Below are 20,562 nucleotides of genomic sequence, written 5' to 3'. Positions count from 1 at the left end.
CTGTCAAATAAATAAATAAAATCTTTAAAAAAAATACATTTAATAAACCTAACCTACTAAACACCATAGCTTCGCCTCGTCAACATTAAATGTGCTCAAAACACTTATATCAGCCTACAGTTGGAAAAAATCATCCAACACAAAGCCTATTCTATAACAAAGTGTTGAATATCTCATGAAATTTTCTTGCATATTGTACTGAAAGTGAAACACAGAGTGGTTGTATGTATGTTTGGTTGGAAGTATGTATAGTTGTACAGAATGGTTGTAAGATGTTGGTTGTTTGCCCTCGTGATCTCACGACTCATCGGGAGCTGAGCTCATTGCCCAGCATCACAAGAAAGAATTATACCGCATATCGCTGGCCCTGGAAAAGATCAAAAGTCAAAATTTGAAGTACAGTTTCTACTGAGTGTGTATATCACTTTCAAACCATTGTAAAGTAAAAAAAAAAAAAAATCATAAGTTGAACCATTGTAAGCCAGAGACTGTAATGAGAAAGCAAGATAAGTAAGGAAGGTAATATCAACAACTCTACTAGTTTGTTTCTCCAGCACCAGAGCTGAAGGGTACAAGACTGGAAGAAGGAGGAGAAAGATATTTTTTAAGAAAACAATAGTAAAATGGGTTGGAAACATCATCTACTGGTAATATTTCATAGCATTAAAATTGGTACCATGTGCTACTTTATGAGGGTCTGATGGATTTACTAAGGGAACATTGTGATTAAAATGGGGCACAACATTCCTTTTGTTTCTTTCTGTCTTTTTCTTTCTTTTTTTTTTTTTTAAGAGAGAACTTGAGCAGTGGCAGTGGGGTGGGAGAGGGACGGAGGGAAAGAGAGAATCTTAAGCAGTCTCTATGCCCTGCACAGAGCCCAAGCTTGATCTCACAACCCTAAGATCATGACTTGAGTCAAAATCAAGAGTCGGCCGTTTAACCGGCTCAGCCACCTAGGCACCCCCACCCTTCCTTTTCTTTCCATATGGTCTCTACCTTGCATCCCCACAGGCTCTTCTGGGTCCAGCCTCCTTTTGATAACCTTCTTGTCATCGGAATCAGTAACAGTGTTTTCCTCACTGGGATATTAGTTGGGTTATGTGGAGTGCCAACATTCTCTGGAAGAAGCTAACAGCTTGAGTCACAGCAAATGCCATAATCAGATCTCTAACAGCTGTAGCAAGGATGTGCTGGCAAATTATTATATATTCCAGTTCTTATGTCTGAATCTCAACCTTTATCTTTTTCTTGGTCTTTTTCCTGTTCAACATTAAGGATAAGATCATTCTTTCTTCCTCTGCTTCCATAAATTACATCCATAATTTTAGCCATTTCACTGTCTTATCAGCATTATTAGTGATTTAAAATTAACTTAATTTTTTATACTTATTTTCATCCTCAATTTATGAGATTATATTTAGCAGTAGTAGTTATATTTTTCTATAGGCATTAGAATAAATGTGTAACTATTTGTCCCACTTACCATCCAAATTAACTTCCCATCAGATCAGTGATATGTGTGCTATATTGGAGAAACTTCTCATACAGTGAAAAGAGACTGGCTCTGTCACTTCTAGGGCATGTGGCTACAGCCATATTCTTTCCCCTTCCTAATATCAGTCTCCCCATCTGCAGAATAGGCAGGCTACAACCTACCACCTCGAGTTATTATGAGCATTCAGTGAGAGAATCAGTCATAACTAATATTTATTCAGTTCTTACTGTGTACCAGAGACTGTACCATGTCCTTGATGCACATGTTTTTTATTATTATTATTCGTCCTGATAATGATCCTATGAGAAAAATACTACAATCATGTTCATTTTACAAACGAAGACTCTAAGGCGCTGGGTTGTTATGTAACATGTGCAAGGTTCCTCTTTAATCAAGTGGTAGAGTGAGAATTTTCCCAGGTTCCTGACCTCTTACTCTATACCATCAGGGTGTCTGGCACCATGCTTGGCACCAATAAGTGTCTGATAACCATAATTGCCTTTCTTATTGTTTGGAGATACCAACTCATGTTGTTTCATCAAAAGTGACAGATTCTTTGTGGCCAGAGCTGCCTTCTCCTCCCCCCATGGCCACCAGTATGATGTTACACAGAGCTGAAGCTGAAGAGCTATTTGTGGTCGACTTAACTGAAGGCTCTAAGATCCCAGTGGAATCACTTCCCACATTTGCCTCAAGGAAGACGATTTCATATCTCTCTAGTGACTCTGGGACAGGCTGGTTGTAAACAGAAACTACACAAGCCTGAAGCACTCACCAGCTGAAGAGTTCTGAGACTCTGCTTCCCTAGTTTTTTCCATCAGCTGAAGACTTCAGTCTCCAAAAAGAAACCTTTTAGAGATATTTTCTGTTACGTACATTTTCAGAGTGAATTAGGAATCAAGAAGAAGACTTCATAGGAAAGTGGGGAAAGATTGCATCTGGGTACTTGGTGTCTGGAGGCAAAAGGCCAGTATGAGGTGAAGAAAGGGCATGCCTACAGGTGAGAGACTTTGCTTCCTTCCTAATTCTGCACAGAACTCTTCCTCAGTCTGACTATCTTCATTGCCCCAGTACAACTAGTCACTAACCTTTTATGTTTTGTGATCTGATCTGATGCAAACTATTGGCCCTCTTCCTAGGAAAGTGCATGCCCATTCATACACATGAATTTGCACAAAGTTGCAGGGACTTTGAACTCTACTAAGGATCTGTGGAGCTCTCCCGACTCAGGTTAATAACTGCACGTGTTCTGGAGACTTGATGAGGTAATCCCCCCCCCCCCCCCGGGAAAGAGGACAATGCTTTTGGGGTATCTTATATCATCTAGAAAACTTGGTGTTTGTTTCTTAGGAGCTAGAGTTGTTAGTAAGCACTCCAAATCAACAGTCTTCAGTGTTAACATTTTCATTAGAAAAGAATTACAGTAACACTAGAATTTCTTCCTTTGAACAATATACCAATATCCTATTAGAGCATTTAAACAGGAAGGAGGGGCACCTGGGTGGCTCAGTCGTTAAGCCTCTGCCTTTGGCTCAGGGCCTGATCCCAGGGTCCTGGGATGGAGCCCTGCATTGGGCTCCCTGCTCTGCTAGGAGCCTGCTTCTTCCTCTCCCACTCCCCCTGCTTGTGTTCCCTCTCTCACTGGCTGTCTCTCTCTCTGTCAAATAAATAAAAATAAAATCTTTAAAAAAATTAACAGGAAGGAAAAAAAGATAACAAAATGACAGAAAGAGGTGGCACATAAATTATTATCAAGATTAAACACCAAAAATCTGAACACTTAAAAATAACTTTCCTCTGTATACATTGATGCCCAACATAGAAATGCTAACAATGATGAAAGGAAAAACTTAAGCAGCTCTTACAAAGTGCCAGACATTAATCCATGTACCTTAACTAATATGGATGATCTTGTTACCCCTTCTTCCGTGAAAACTGTAAGAAAAAATATTTTCTTATTCTTAGATGGATATACAGAAATAATCCCACCCTAGATAATCCAGGGTGGGATGGGGATTTAAATACTCCTTTAGAATGTCTGAAGAATTTGCATTACTTCATTGTCCTGACACTTTATTGAGTAAGTTTCATGTCTCTAAGGACTTAAAGAAATCCACTTAACAGTCCACTCAGTAGGAGATCCACTTAACTGGCCAAGGATTCCTAACTCTCCAAAGTTCATCTGGCGGCAGCAAGTGGGTTAAATTTCCCAGGTCCAGCCTCCCGGAGAGGAATCTTGTGAAGCAAAATGTCTTGCTTACCCTCATTGTTCTCTAGGAAAACTCTTGTTTTCCACCTCGGTTGGTATGTTGCAAACACTTTATCCCAGAGACACTGGGGGCCCATGGGGGATGGAATGTTGCCCATGAGCCAGATGTTTGTAAACCTTAGCTCTGAAATGTGGCACAATACCACAAACTGTCAAGTTGTGTAAGAACTAAAGCAAAGACAAAAACAGAATGTAATATTTACCAGATGAGATTTGTGTGTGTGCGTGTAATCTTGCTGGAATTTTGGGAGTATCCAACTCTCATACATTTCAAAATGAGCCTTGTGTCCCACCCCATTCTACTCCCACCCCTCACCCCCAGTTTTTCCCTCCCGCACAGGGAAGGAGAAAGTTATGGAAGTGAAAGGCTTTGTCTGAATAAACAATGAGCTTGATATAGCCTTAGGCAGTTAGCTATACATTGAAAGGTGTATAAGACTTTTTTGGCCCCATCTCAGAGGGAGAGTCCTGACAATATTATTTCTGGAACAGTTTTCAGAATTAATGCTAAACAATGGGATATTGTGTGTGTTGGCAATTTTTATTGAGCATGAGTGGTGGAACAGTTATATAAGCTGTATGTTCATTAGCTTGTCCAAAATTTTAGAGTGTATAAAATAAAACTGGATTTAAATGAAAATTTCCAGGCATGTGCAAGAAAATAATTTTCTTCATATGACTATTGATATAATTTCACTATGTGTGTACACGCCAATAGAAGATACCTGGTTAAAAGAATTTAATTTAAGGGGCGCCTGGGTGACTCACTTGTTAAGCGTCTGCCCTCGGCTCAGGGCGTGATCCGGCGTTCTGGGATCGAGCCCCACATCAGGCTCCTCCGCTGGGAGCCTGCTTCTTCCTCTCCCACTCCCCCTGCTTGCGTTCCCTCTCTCGCTGGCTGTCTCTCTGTCAAATAAATAAATAAAATCTTAAAAAAAAAAGAATTTAATTTAGAAAGAATGGGAAGAGTGGGAGAATTTTAAATGCATTTGAAACACAAGCCTTCTGAAGAAGCATTGGGTTATTTTGGTTTTAATTTTGAATGGTAGTTTGAAGAGTCCCATCCCAAGTTCTTACTGCTGAAGGGTATTTCTTCCACTGATCAAGGAAGCAAGAGATTTGATTCAGCGGCTTCATTATGACATATCTGTGAGTGCTGAGTCTAGGCCATCAGGTTTGTACCATGTTACCTCTCCGTGATTACAGCTGGTTAGATCAGGGTAGACTTATGACCCAGGGGAGCCAGTCCATGGATTAGGCGATTATTAATCTAATTCTCTCTTTCTCCTGAAAATCTGAACTGAGAGGCCCATTGCCTGAGATCAGACAATGGCAGGTCCCTAAATTAAAAGGTCACATTCAGATTGCAACCGGATGGCCCTTTTCGGCCAGTTGCAAACTAGAGGATTAGCAGAGAAAGCCAATCTGCCCAGAAAAATGGAAAGTTTGATCAGCTGCATAGGAAAAAAAAGGGTATAAGATGACAGGTTTCCAGGAGAAACATGGTAAGCACAGACGCCTTGCAAAGGGATGGTTTTCCATTTCCAGTCCATGTAAGACCCAGAAATAGGTCAGTCTCCTTTGTTTAAGCTAGCTTAGGTAGATACTTTTCAGCAGCTAGAACTTACTTACATGAGTCCTTTTTATATAGATACCATTTTCTAAAAACACTATGATTCTGATAGGAAGTTCCAGCCCCATAAAACCCAACACTAAAAGAAGTTGCCAATTTTTTCACTTATTCAGGTTAAGAAAAAGTTAAGTTTACATCTTTACTAGAGAGATGGAGATTTTTAAAAATTGTTGTTTACTTGGTTTGTTTTTTACAAAAGTCAACTTACACCCTTGGGTGACACGGGGGGAAGCAAAGCTGGTAAGAAATGGGTTTGTTGAGGAAAGCATATGACTTTGCTTGACATAAATCTGCATTTAATAATTGTTTTTTGAATGGAATTTATGCCATGACACAAGATAGGTGAGAGGAGGGTAGGTTTGCAAATAAAACTGCTAATAGCTGCATTCCAATTCCACCGTAGATGGTTGATTTCAATTCTTTTTATCCAGCTGTGTTGAAGTGAGTGAAACTGTAAGTGTTAATAGCAAATTAACATGAAATAGATACTGTACATGTGCATTATGGGAACCATAAACTCCGTAACATTAGCAGAAGATTCTAGATGAGGAGAAAAAGATCCCCATGGTATGCTAGCAGATAATTTGAAAGAAACTACCTTACTTTCAAGTCCCACTTTTGACTAATGGAGGCTCTGGTGACAAAAGATCATGCTGCCACTTTCGAAGGTCAAGATTCTAGTTTCAAATTGCAATTAAAATGGATTTCTGCATTGCCAAACGCCCTCCCACCTCTTCTCCAGCACCTCCCTTCCCCAACCCGGTCCCTAGATTTCTCATTTCTGATGTGCCCTTCCCAAACACTGAACTGAGAAGGAAGTCTTTTTTGCAATTTAGCACACACATTAACCATGAATACTGCTGATTGATACTTATTATGTGCCAGGAACCACGCTAAGCACTTCATATATTTTATCTCTTTAATAGTCCCAGTAACCCTGGGTGATGGACATTTTCCTGTGCTTTCATTTACAGGTGAGGGAAGTGATGTTTCCAGAGGTCAGGTGACATGCCCAAAGTCATACAGCTGTAAGTAGCAGAGCTGGGATGTCCCCCTAGATCTGACTGCATGGCCTGGGTCGTAAACAATGAAGTTATTCAAATTACATGGCCATGTGCTTGAATATCTTGAAAGACCGAATCTCGGGGTTACCTCTGATATTAGTTATTTTTCCATAAGTGACCAGGAACCTAGATCAGAAAGGTAGAGATTCTATAATTGAGAAAACACCACTTCTCAGTTTAGGGCGTATGGCTTTTCATTAAATGATCCTGAATATTTTTTCCTCTATAAAAACAAAGCCATTCCTTCTAGTATTCCTATCTATCGCAGCACATTGACTTAATATGTAGTAAATGCTTTGTAAGTCTTAACTACAAAGGTTATTCAACTTCATATGAATCAATATACATACCTTTGGACTTTATGCTGTGATATGGTCTTATCATAAACTCCCACTTCAAGGCCCCTAGGACAGACATACCTCCTGCATAATTCTGTGTGGTAGCAAGGCTTAGACAGTAAGATAACAAGAGTTCCTCCAAACAAATGCAGAATTCTTTGGATTTGCCTGCTTTTTTTCAAGAATTATTAGGGTCAATAGTTGACCCCTCTTAGAATAAATGGAGACTCTTTATGGAGACCCATTTTTCCGAACAACACAAAGTTCTTGCATTCTGGGTTCCAGCTCATTTTTAACCTTATATCAAAATATTCTCTTAAATGTAATGTCAAAATAAAATTTTCTCTATAAAATATGTTAAAAAATTTCCCCGAAGGAATGAGATGAGAGGGAGAGGTATAGGAAGGGTACGTCCTCGCTGGCAATGGGAGGCAATGCCTATTGCCTCCTCCTTGGAGGAGACATAGGTTGCTATCTCCTCCACTGACTGTTCCCCAGTGAGGCATAAGGTCTTGCACACTATGTCCCTTCCGAATCGAACGCTGTTGGTTTTACTGCTATGCTAATATAGAAATAGGAGTCACAATTATGCAAATAAATATTTGCTTAATATAACAAATTGTTCTGTTTTGGCTTCTTTAGCTGTGTTGCGTGATTTTTTTTTCCTTTGAAAATAAACTGACATTGGAAATAAAGGAAATGTAATAATCACCATGGGAAATATAGTTTGAAGATGCCAAAGGAGCCAAAATAGCAGTTGTGGAAAAGGGAATCAAAATCATTTGATGTTACCAACTGTACTATTAATAGGGCTCCAAGGAGAAGAAGGAGTGAGTGAGTTCCCAGAGCTATTAAGATTCCATCAGCCCTTCTCCTGCTTTCAGCAGTTCTGTTGTATACCTTTGATTGTTGGCATGGATTCAAAGTGTAGAAGGGTACTTCACTTGGAAATTCTCTCCCACATAAGCAAAGAAGGATGGGGATAAATGAAGGTGTTGCCTAGAAATGGAGGCTGCAGCACAGCACTAAGCCAGTATCCGTGGCTCATTCATTTACCTGTAACACTCCCCATACATACTTAACCCCACCGATCTCTTCTCCCCACTCCTATTTCTTTTTTTCTGTTTCTTGTATTCTTTCTTTTTCTCTTTTTTTGAAGAGAAAGCTTCATCTGATCTGGCAGAAGATGACAAACGTCCAAAGTAGGCATTTTGTATTCTAATGACAAATGTTATCCTGGGGCAGCAAGCGGGGTCTGGATGTACACACAGAATGAGTTGTCTAGTTATAACAGTGACAATGCCAGGTAATGGGAGAGCTTGGGAAAGGTCTTCCATCAATGGCTGGGTGCATTTTCTCTTCTAAGGAGAGTCCGAGTCAGCAGGTGGGATTCTCTCCTTGCCTACTACAAAGGTTTGGGGGCACTAGTTAAGATTGCAAACCTCACCCTTATCAGAGTGGTCAGAATACAGTAATGCTAGCCTTTTCTTTGTCTTACCAAACACGAAACCCTGTCTCAAAGAAGGCAATAGGAAACCCTTTGTGATTTCTGGGCTTGGATTGAGTTTACGATGCTTCTCTGAATTCATAGTACATTCCAGTGTGGAGCTACCCTACACTCCAGGCTATCTTGTGTTCAAGTGGGATTTGGGGCAGGGGGAGGGGGGAGGTTTAAGGTCCCCCCTAAGACTGTTGGGAAAGAAAAGCTTTGCTTTTTATTTTGTTTATCTTTTCTTTGGCCCATCAGTCCTTGAGTGGTCTTGGAGAGAGAATGCAAACTGGAAGCGTAGGGCCTGCTAATTGAACTTGAGGAGATTGAAACAGTGGGCTAGAATGGGCCATGAAACGTGGTTATGTATGCAACATCATACATGCAAACGTGGAAACACATACATAACACATCGTGGGGGCAGTAAAAATTAGGCCATGAGCTAACGTGTGTGATATCTATCTTAAAAATATGTATGTATGTAGGTATGTATGTACGTGTATACTTTGAAAAAAACATGTCTGGAAGGAAATAGACCACAACATTAATAGATGTTGTCTTGGAATGGGTCATTTGAATGGTTTTATATTCTTTTCTCTTTGCTTATGTATAGTTGTTCCTTTTTCTTTCTAGCACGTTCGAGCTTCTATTACATATATTTCCATTTTAAATTAAGAGCTAAAAAAAATAAGATATTAATAAAAAAAAAAAAAAGAAGCAAAGATGCCAAAGCTCAGGTCCTGCTCCTGTCCCCTTCTGCCCGAGGAACCTCTAACAACTGTTCTCAGGTCCCCAACCTTCAGGTCCCCACTTACAAAACAGTGATGATCACTGTACCCTCCTCACAGGGTGGTTGTGAGAGCTTAATAATTTAACATCCATAAGAACGCTTTGTAAAGTATATACTTTCTGCCACCATAGAGCTATGCTTACTAAGCTTTGGCCTCCTCCCCTTCTGGGAAAGCCAAGTCCTTCTTCAAGAATTTTCTGTGAGCCTCGTACGTGGTTTAGGGGGTGGTGTCCTGCCTCCCAGGAGGGTCCCCCATCCCCCAGAGCAACCCCCCTTGGCTTCCATCTGGCACTTTCCGCATAGTGGTGGTGGCAGTGGTATGTGTATGGAGCAGGGAGTGTAGTCAGAGAAGAATGGGAACTGTGTGCAAATAGCCTCAAGATAGAATTGTGGCTACAGGGAGATCAAACAACCCAGAATTTAACCATCTTCGAGACCAACCACAGAACCAGCCTGAACATGCACATCCTTGTCTGAGAAAGGGAACTAGCTTGCCGCGCCCTCACTGGGTGAGAACGTGCCGTCATGAGAGACAGACAACTCAGCACTTAGCGATGGGCAGCCTGGCACAGAGCGGGCGCTCAGTGTCCGCCCCTGCTGTTAAGCCCCCAACAGCCCCTGCTAATGACCTTCAGCGCTGACTGGGGGTTACAGTTATTTTTACAAACTATCCAGTAATAGTAAGAATAGTTATAATGTGGATCCATTAACGCCTGGATGGCACACGAAGGAAACGCCCAATGTGCTGCAAACTTGATGTTCACTTTCTCATCCTTTTGGTGTCTGGAATGCAACAGACTTGGTCCTCTGGATGGTTTCCGGGCTTCATTATATTCTGCCCACAAGTATTTTCTTTGCCCAACCCAAGAGACTTGGGGAGAAAGATCAGGAGAGCATGGCTATTGCAGCAATGAATAAATAAGGCTGTAATCTGAACACTCTCCCCACCCAGTGCTGCAGGGTGTGCAACTCATTTTATAGCTTTGCCCTGACTGCCAGAGTCAGAGGCCCTGTCATTCCTTGGAAACTCGGTGCAGACAGTGTCGCAGCACGGGGCATAATAGGAGGGCCCCCTCCAAGGCCCCAGGATCTGTTTGGATCCCTGCTCCTCTGCCTCTTAGTGACACAGGCCTGTGCAACCTCTCAGGTGTCCTAAGAATTAGAAACAATGTTAAAGAGTGTAGCACAGTGTTAAAAGCAAATAATGAATCATGGAACATTACATCAAAAACTAAGGGTGTACTGTATGGTGACTAACATAACCTAATAAAAAATTATTATTAAAAAAAAAGAGTGTAGCATAGTATCTAAATATAATAGACACAGTATATTTTGTGTGATTATGACTACTACTACTATCGCCAAGCTGAATTAAAGAACATTTGTGGATGATGGTCCTTCCCTAACCAGGACAAACAGTCCCTCGTGTTGGGCTCTGGTCACCATAGTGAGAGAGATCTAACACACCGAATCTAACACACTGGGTTCTGGAAGAGACCAAGGAGATGAGAGCAGCTGTGGGTCATGTCATGGCTGGCTGTTATAAGGACACTTAGTCTAAAATTGAGAGAATAAGAGACTGCTTTACAAAGAATATTAATAAGAATAACAGTAACAACTAATATTATTGATCATTAATTATATGCCAGACCCTGTTCCAAATTCATTGCAAGTGTGCAGTAAAATTTTAACCTTAAAACAGCCATTTGAAGCTTAACATTATTCCCATTTTATAGATAAGAAAATTGGGTCACAAGAAGGTTAAAGAACTTGCTCAAAGTCACACAGCTAGTAAGTTTGGGAACTGAGATTCAAAGCTGGACCATCAAGCTTCAGTGTCCATGTTGTTGTTGTTTTTTAATTTAAATTCAATTAGCCAACGTGTAGTACATCGTTAATTTCAGATGTAGAGTTCAGTGATTCATCAGTTGCATATAACACCCAGTGCTCATGACATCACGTGCCCTTCTTAATGTCCATCACCCAGTTACCCCATCCCTTCACCCCCCTCCCCTCCAGCAACCCTCAGTTTTTTTCCTAGAGTTAAGAGTCTTCTCTCATGGCTTGTCTTCCTCTCTGATTATTTCTCATTCAGTTTTCCCTCCCTTCCCCTTCCAGTGTCCATGTTCCGCTCCACTGTGCTATATCCATTTTCATCATCTAACAAGGTTGTTGGGAAAGAGAAATTAAACACCTTCTATTACTACAGGGGGTCAAAACAGGACCAGTTGGAGGAACTTCAGCGAGGGAGATTTCCATCTCAATGCAGGAAAGGTTAATGGTCAGCAGTAATTCAAAGATGAGTCTTATGTTATCAGAAGTATTCAAGTAGTTACTGGACAGCCATCTAGGATAGGAACCTTTCTGAGAGGGTGCTAGTATCTGGAAAAAGATTACACAAAATAAATCCTAAATTGTTTCATGACATTGACATTCTCCTGTGCCTCGTGTAACACATTGTAGTTGTTTTAATGGCATTTCAGTGAGTGAATAACTGAATGAGGCCCCCAACTGCATCAGATCAAAGACTTACCTAATATGTGCATAGCAAAAATGACCTCTTCTTCCAGATGCCTAGAGTACTCAAATGACTTGAGATATGTCAATCAACAATAACGGTTATCCTCATATTGTAATATTATATTTGACTATTTTCTTTTTTATAATTGGATTGTAAAATCCTTGCCCACAGAGACAATGCCTTACCTCATATAAAACCAAGCACATATTAGAGGCCCTAAATATGGTATTAAATGATGGCATCAATAGAAAAATATGATTCAGCTTCCAGTGAATATTCTAGATGTTGCCAAGACGCCCTGGGTGGAAGATACATCCTGAACTGCTCATTCATTCCTTTACCAAAGTTGATGATTCTGTTTAAATTAATCTTTACTATGTGCCAAGAGCTGCACCAAGAGTGAGAACGACACTGCCATGGAGGGAGGGCCTTTGCCGTGGGAGGTAATAGGTAAACCCATGAAGGAAGCACTGGACAGGCCTCAGGGGCCCGGCTGAACTCAGCCTGGCAGATTTGGAAAGCTCCAGAATCCAAGGCAAAGACACTATAGAGTCAAGACCTGGAAGCAGTTGCAGGGCAAGGCACCCAGGAGGCCTTTGATGAGTAATGTGCTCATCGAGTACAGCTGGTCGCGGGGCTGTGGCGCGTTGATCAGGGTTCTCACGGTGTGTCCCCAGATGCGCAGCTTCCGCACCATCCCGAACCTTGTTCCAAACGAAAATTCTCAGGCCCTGCCCCAGAGCTGACTCCGAAACTCTGGCAGTGGGGCTCAGCACTCTGTGTTTCCACAAGTCCTCCAAGTTATTCTGACGCACGCTCAGGTGGCTCGTCCTCTCCAGCAACCAGGCACTCGAACAGGATGAAGCCAAGTAAATCTGCCCTCCCGCACACATCTCGAATGAGACTGTAGGTAAACACTGGTAGAGCACCGTTTCTCAGGCGAGGCAGAGCTCTTCTGTGGGCCCTTCCGAGCACTCTCCCAGGTTGGGAAGGGCAGACGGTCCGAGGGGCAGCATCTGGAGCAGTGATGCGCTGGAAGAGGCTAGCACCTGCTGGCCCTGGTAGGCAGCACATATGCCTTCTCTGATGATGGAACAGCATCAAGCATTCCGCCTTGTTCTCACAGGGGTTAATGGCAATCTGTGGCTGATTTCCCTGTGACATTCAAGAGTGGGAATCCAGGTCTGCTTCCTGAATCTCCAAGGACAGCCCTAAGATTTGGGCTGCGAGTCCCTGGACAAACCAAGGAAATAGAAAGTGAAAACAAACATGGATGTTTATTTTCTTAACTTGCCAATTGCAAACAGAATTTTGTTTAATAAACCATGAAATGATTCACAGAGGTCTGTGTATGATTCCAAAGTGCAGCTGGCTAATGTAAAAGAAGCTTTCTCCGTGGTCTTTCAGGCCATATAGAATTCCCAGGCATGCCAATTTGTGTTTATTTATTGGTAAAACCTGTATATGCTCTGTGAGTCAGAGCCATCGGGAATCCCACCGTCAAGTGGGCACCGTCAACAAGAACCGGCAGGGGCGAATGAGATGCTATTCATCTCAGACACTCTTCCTCACCTCCGTGGCTCTCACCCCAGCCCTGGTCATCATCCGCACCAATGGATCACTGCAAGTCTCCGAAATAGTCCCCCGGGATATCAACACCAGTTCTCCCCAGTCTGACCTCCACACCCAGTCAGAGCACAATTTTTAAAAATCTGATTATGTCAACCACTTGGTTACAAGAATATCTTCACTTGTATTCTTAAAAGAATATCTTGCCACTGTAATTGAAATAAAACCCACGCTTTTATTATGGCCACCAGCCTTGCGTGTGGCCCTTCCTTCCCATCTCCTGTCGCTGTGGCTCATTCCACTCCAGCCACAATGTCCGCCCTCCTGGTTTTCAGTTCTTGACAATTGCTTTGTTCTTTGCCGCCTCCGGACCTTTGCACCATCTGTGGCCTCTGCCATAAATGCACTCAATTCTGCTCATCACCCAGCTGTGTTCAGTTCGTTCTTGAGGTCTTATCGGAGCCAGACTTCCTCAGGGATCCCTTTCCTTCAACTCCAGCAGACCTCACAGACTAGGTCAGGCCTTCATGTTACACATTCAAAACATTCCCTGGATTGGTGCAGCCACCATGGAAAGCTGTATGGAAACTCCTCAGAAAATTAAAAATAGAACTACCATACCATACAGCAATTTCACTTGTGGGTATTTTTCTGAAGAAGACAAAAACACCAATCTGAACAGTTATATGCATTCCTACGTTCATTGCAGCATTATTGATAATAGCCAATATGCCCATCGATAGATGAATGGATAAAGAAGATGTGATACACACACACACACACACACACACACACACACACACACGTATGTTATATAATATTATTCAGCCGTAAAAAAGGATGAAATCTTGCCATTTGCAACAACACGGATGGATCTAGAGGGTGTTATGCTAAGTGAAATAAGACAAAGACAAATACCATATGATTTCACTTATATATGGAATCTAAAAAGCAAGACAAACATATAAATAAAGCAGAGACAGACTCATAGATGCAGAGAACAAACTGCTGGTTACCAGAGGAGGGTGGGGTTGGGGGGGCAGGTGAAATAAATGAAGAAGATTAAGAGGTACAAACTTCCAGTTATGAAATAATTAAGTTCTAGGGATGTGACGTGCAGCATAGGGAATATAGTCAATAATATCATAATGACTGTGTGGTGACAGACGCTAACTAGACCTATTGTGGGAATCATTTTGCTATGTACAAAAATAGTGAGTCACCATGATGTACACCTGAAACTAATAGGATATTGTAGTCAATCATTTCTCCATAAAGAAAAAAATTCCCTGGATGACCTCCACCCACCCTTGTCAAAATTGCAAGAAAACAACTGTTTACATGACTCTATACTATTTTTTTGTAGGACACAGCTTCATCAGAGCAATAATGCGAACTACTCTGTTCATTATTGAATTCCCAGCTCCTGGCATGGAGTAGGTTGTCCATCACTGTCATTCAATACCCACGGAATGCCCCAATGGATAATCTAAGTTTTATCAGGATTTAAGATTTCTGGAGCAATCTAAATGAAGGGAGAGGGATGTGTTAGATTCACATAGGAAAAGGTCAAATTTCAACACATTTTTAGGCAGAGGACTTATATAATTTGGAGGCCACCAAATGAAGAGTCATCATTTGAGAGTATCCACACATAGACTCCACTGGTGTTATGGCCTCTGAGCTCAGCTTTCCAAATGGAGGGGATGGAGTGGAGAACCCCAGCACTGTAATGCAGGATGTGTCTTTTTACTTGAAGTTGGATACATTTGTTGGAAACTCTTTACGGTTTATTAAATCAATCTCTGTTTTCAGAGTTCAGAAGCAAGATCATTTCCTCTTGCCATTAGCATTTAAAGGCCTTGATTCCCGTAATATTGTGCTTTCTAGAAACCTCTCCCCATAGACAATCCCAAGTAAGGGGACTCTGAGGACTGGGGCAGCTCTAGATTTAGGGGGAGGGCATGGGCATAGGGCAATTGATGCAGCCTGTGATACAACTTCTCTCGGGTCTTTCGTCTTATCCATTGTTATAGATTTGTTCTGGCCAGAAGAAGACATATAAAGAAAGCGATCTACTTTTAAAGAAATATTAGTGTTTTGAGCTAAACAAAGTGTCAAAACTACACCTTCTTTCAATACACATGTACACACACACACACACACACACACAAGGCATAGGACCCCGGGCTGCAAGATCACTTCCACTCCAGACACACCACCCAACACGTGCCTACGTCATGCAACGTGATCTGATTCAGCACATAGTGTGTCTGAACCACCTGAAGGATGCCCCAGAGACCCTTTCAATTTCTCTCCTCTCAAATATTTTCTACTTAATGTCTCCGTGTGTGACATTTACACCATTAGGTAGCCTTTCTTTGAGATAAAGAATTGCCCTTTCTACATAGTCTTTTTCAGTAACAAGCATTTAAGATTACATCTAACAAATGTAAAATAGGCTGCCTGATATTCTGTATCTTGATAGCAGTTTGAGTTATACAGATATATTCATTTGTCTAAACTTGGTGAATACACACTTAAGTTTTGTGCATTTTTTTTTCCAGAAAGTTTACATCAAAAGAAAAAATAAGCAAATATTGTACTCTAGTTAATGATATGCATGTTGAAGTATTTAAGGGAAATTATACAGATGTCTATAATTTGCCTTGAAGCGTGTAAAAAAGCAGATGTGTTGATGGATAGGGGGATAGGTATATGATAAAACCAGAAATAGTAAAACATTAATGGTCTAATCTAGATGGTCTGTAAATAGAGTTCACTATAAAATTATTTCGACTTTGCTGTATGAAAAAAAAAATTCATTTTAAAAGGTTGGGGGAAGAAAAAAACCTGACCTGCTCCCGTTTCTATTAGAGAGCTCCATACACAGTGGCCACTCAGTAAATGGTAGCTGCTATTTGATTAATGAGATGGCTAGTAGAGTGGTTTTCAACCTTGGCGGCTCTTTAGAATCAATGGGGAGGCTTTTCTAAAGCACACATGCGGGAACCCCTCCCCAAGATTCTGATTTAATTGATCAGGCATCAGCATCTTTCGGTTTCAGCCCCTGTCAGCCTTCTAAGCAGGTGGCATTAGGAACCTCCGTCACTTAGGCATGAGGTGGCTGAGTTGAAGGGCACATCTTGCCCGGGGTTGGACCCAGGCCCGCACAGAGAAAGGAGTAGGAGGAAATTCCTCTCACAACCAAGGCCTGAGATCAGACCAAGGCGCCTTCACTGGTATAATGCAGAGTTCTGCCTTTCTCTCTACCCAGACTATGGCTTTCCTGTTTATAACTCAAGAAGGCCAGAAAAAGTAAAAATCACATAGATTAGAAGATGTTTCGTTGAGGCGATGGATAAAATAATCCTTACTACTTTCAACTCTGAAAAACAGATATAATAGCATTGATGAAAACGAAAATCTTCTTTTGTTAACTTTTATTCACCTTCATTTAATTTTTAAATATGTAGTAAACATGATTGTAGGCCTTCTCATTAACTAGGGTATCTTACAGTCATAATTTTTGATACACAACATTACTTACCAATTAGCCTGTCTTGTTCGTTTAAATTTCTTTGCTCATATTTTAATGGGAGCTAATGATGCCTTTGTTGACTTATTTAATGTTATGTAAATGTGGCTATAAACTGTGAAGGGTTTAAGCAGAAGCACTATTTTTGCTTACTCTTCAGATTTTGGAGTGTGTAGAATCCCCAGGAAACACACATATCAACACAATGAATATAAGCTACTGAGAAGACCAAATAATGATAATAATTTTTAAAACAAGCAGTGAAGGATGTTTAGAGAATGAAATTTTTATTTTCTTTTAGGTTAATTGTTTATTTGGGTATTACAGGAGTTTCAAAGTTAACTCCAGTAAGTTTTTTTTTTTTCTTCTTTTTCTTCTCCCACAGTCACGACATAGGTCAACCTAAGACTATCTTCTAAGCTCAGGCAGGGACACCTGGGTTTAGCAGTGGCTCTCTTGTTGGGTTTCGTGAGCCTTGCTCTCAACAGAACTCCATTCTGCCTATGGCTCACATAAGTATTTGAATGAAGAAACGAACGAATGAATGAATGGAAACGTACACATAGATGACCCTTCCAAGCCAGTGACTTCTCAATACTGTGGCCTCCACTCCTCCAACAATCTTGTCCATTCCCCCACCTCAACCACTCACTCCTAGTCACCTTAGACTTTGTAACTGAAAATAACCAAACACCATTTTATTTCACTTCCATGCACCTTACTCTCTTCTTGCCACTTTGCAATTTTATAGCTTACTTCCTCAAGGGCCCCAACTTCAACCATCTTTCCACCCCACCAGGACCCCTGATCCATTGATCTTAATACTTTTTCTCTGTCCCTTCCACCTTCAAGTACTCTCTTGTCTCCCTCTCCAGCTTCAAATCCATAGTAAATCGTAATAATCACCAAATGGCATACATCCTTGAATCCCTTGTTTGAGCTTATCACGTAAAACCACAACTTTGGATAAATCCAGTTCTCTTTCTACTTGGTTCTTGCATCCGTGCAATTGAATGTTGGTGGAGGAAATGGCTTCCTGGAGTTGTGACCACAAATGTCATGTGGCTCCATTTGCTGCCAGGCAAGCTCACCATACTTCTAGCCTATTCTGCTGCCAATCTCCTTGATTACTAGTTTTGGACTGAATTATGTCCCCACCCCCAAAATTCATATGTTGAAGACCTAACCCTCAGTACGTCAGAACATGACCTGATTTAGGAAGAGGGTTGTTGTAGATATAATTAGTTAAGTTATGACCAGGTCATGAGGGTGGCCCCTAATCCAACAAGACTGGTGTCCTTATAAGAAGAGGAAATTTAGACACAGACACTTACATAGGGAGAACGCCAGGTGAAGATGAAGTTGAGAGATTGGGGTGATGCTTCTTTAAGCCAGGGAACACCAAACATTGGCAGCATATCACCAGAAGTGGAAGAAGAGTCATAGGACAGAGTCTCCCTCACAGCCTCAGAAGGAACGCACCCTGCCAACACCTTCATCTTGGACTTCTGCTTCCAGAACTGTGAGAAAATACATTTCAGTAATTTAAGCCACCCAGTTTGTGGTACTTTGTTATGCAAAGCAATATGACATTCCATCATAGCTTCTCTAATTTCACGTCTTTGACATCTCTTTCCTATCCTCACACCTCTCGACAGATGACTCTGCTTTATTCTTCACCGAGAAAAAATAGAAGCAATTAAGAGCTCCCACCCCCACATACACTCAGCTGTATAGAAGCATAAACCAACTATGCTCCTTTCTGCTGAAAGCTGGTCTGATACACTAGTGTCATCCCCACTCACCTCCTCAAGGATGTTACCCCAACTAGTCGCCCCTCCTTCTCCTCTGTGTCAGTTTCTCCCTTTCCAGTGGATCATTCTGACAGGAATATGAACATTCTGCTATTTCTCCTAGTTTCTCTTGAAAAAGGAAATTCTCCAAGAAAATGTCAAATATTCTTTTGACTCCCACTTTCCCCCCACCAATACTGGTTCCTTTTGTCACTCCCCTTGGCAACAAAGCTCCTTGAAGTAGTTACTTATATTCAGTATTTAATTCTACTCCTCTCCTTCTCATAAATCCACTTAGACGGAGATATCTCCTTTACCATCCCTCAGAAAGTTCTTTTGTCAGGTCACCAATGCTTTCCATGTGAAATCCAAAAGTCAATTCTTAGAACTTACGTTGCTTGATTTAATGCATTCAGCACAGTTGATCAATCTTTTCTCCTAAAAGCAATCTCTTCACTTGTTTTGTTTTGTTTTGTTTTGTTTTTTTTAGGACAATATAAGAGGCCATACTTCTTCTCAGTTACCTTTGCAAATTCTTTGTCTTCTCCCTGATTTCTTCATTAGAGATTTCCCTGGGACTCAGTCTTTGTTTTTATTTTGTTTCTAACTATACTCATTCTCTTATATCCCCAGCAGAGTGCTTTTTACCGAACTTCAAACTCCAGTATTAGACTGCTAGTTTAATATCTCCATTTGGATGTCTGATATTTCAAAGTCAACCAATCAAAAATTTAACTATTGCTCTTCTTCATCATATCACTTCTACCTGCAGCCTTTCCATTTCAGAAGCTGGTACCTATTCTCCTTCATTTGTTCTAGTGAAAAACCTGGGGGTCATCCTTGACTCTACTCTTTCTCTCCTATCCCATGTCCAATCTATCAGGAAATCCTCTTGGCCTCGCCTTCACAATAGATTCAGAACCTGATCATTCATTACCACTTCCATGCCTTCCACTCTAGTTTGAACTTACCATCATATCTTGATGATAAATTACTGCAGTAGCCTAAATCTATTCCTAACACAGAAGCCAAATGATTCTTTTAAAATATATTAGGTCATGTCACTCTAATCAGAACCCAGCAACTCCATTTCATGCAAATAAGAAATAAAAGTTCTTACAATAGCCTACAAGGCTTTACCTGACCTTCCTTCCCATTGCTCCCCAACCTCACCTAGTGCTCCCCAATGTTCATAGCAGCATTGTCCACAATAGCTAAATCGTGGAAGGAGCTGAGATGCCCTTCAACAGATGACTGGATTAAGAAGTTGTGGTCCATATATACAATGGAATATTACTCAGCTATCAAAAAGAACAATTTCTCAACATTTGCTGCAACATGGACGGCACTGGAGGAGATAATGCTAAGCGAAATAAGTCAAGCAGAGAAAGACAATTATCATATGGTTTCACTCATTTATGGAGCATAAGAAGTAGGAAGATCGGTAGGAGAAGAAAGGGAAGAAGAAAGGGGGAGTAAACAGAAGGGGGAATGAACCATGAGAGACTATGGACTCTGGGAAACTGAGGGCATCAGAGGGGAGGGGCGTGGGGGAATGGGATAGGCTGGTGATGGGTAGTAAGGAGCGCACGTATTGCATGGTGCACTGGGTATTATACGCAAGTAATGAATCATGGAACTTTACATCAAAAACTAGGGGTGTACTGTATGGTGACTAACATAATATAATAAAAAAATATTAATAAAAAATAAAGATAAAAAAAAAGAAGTTGCTTCTTAACACACCTGGAATATTCCCACCCTAGGGCCTTTGTACCAGTGGTCTCCTTTACCTGGAAAAGCCTTCCCCTGAATGTCTCCATAGCTAATTCCTTTATTTCTGCCAAATCTTTGCTTGGAACCTCACTTCCAGATGAGACCCAATTAAATATTGCAATGTGCTCTTCCAAAGCTCCTTATCGCCCCTAGAATTCTCTTCTTTTACTTTTTTCCTATATTACTTGTCAACTTCTCTTATTAATATATAAGTTGCTAGGCTGCCATGACAAAATACCACAAACAGAGTGACTTAAACAACAATAATCAGTTTCCTCACTGTTCTG

The 20,562-nt window shown here is 41.1% G+C and overlaps 2 long non-coding RNA genes across 2 annotated transcripts in view; both read left to right on the top strand.

Annotated features, from left to right (window-relative positions):
* Positions 1 to 20,562, top strand: part of LOC103664536 — an 87,245-nt gene that overhangs the window by 37,115 nt on the left and 29,568 nt on the right. The window lies entirely within an intron of this gene.
* Positions 2,147 to 7,398, top strand: LOC103664535. The gene is made up of 3 exons (XR_569060.1): positions 2,147 to 2,495; positions 2,635 to 2,760; positions 6,372 to 7,398. It is a non-coding gene; the product is annotated as an uncharacterized LOC103664535 (long non-coding RNA).

The sequence above is a fragment of the Ursus maritimus genome, unplaced genomic scaffold (genome assembly GCF_017311325.1).
Source record: "Ursus maritimus isolate PB19 unplaced genomic scaffold, ASM1731132v1 scaffold_15, whole genome shotgun sequence".
In the NCBI taxonomy this organism is placed as follows: domain Eukaryota; kingdom Metazoa; phylum Chordata; class Mammalia; order Carnivora; family Ursidae; genus Ursus; species Ursus maritimus.
The sequence above is the reverse complement of the archived record's forward strand: the minus strand, read 5'-3'. Positions and strand labels throughout refer to the sequence as shown.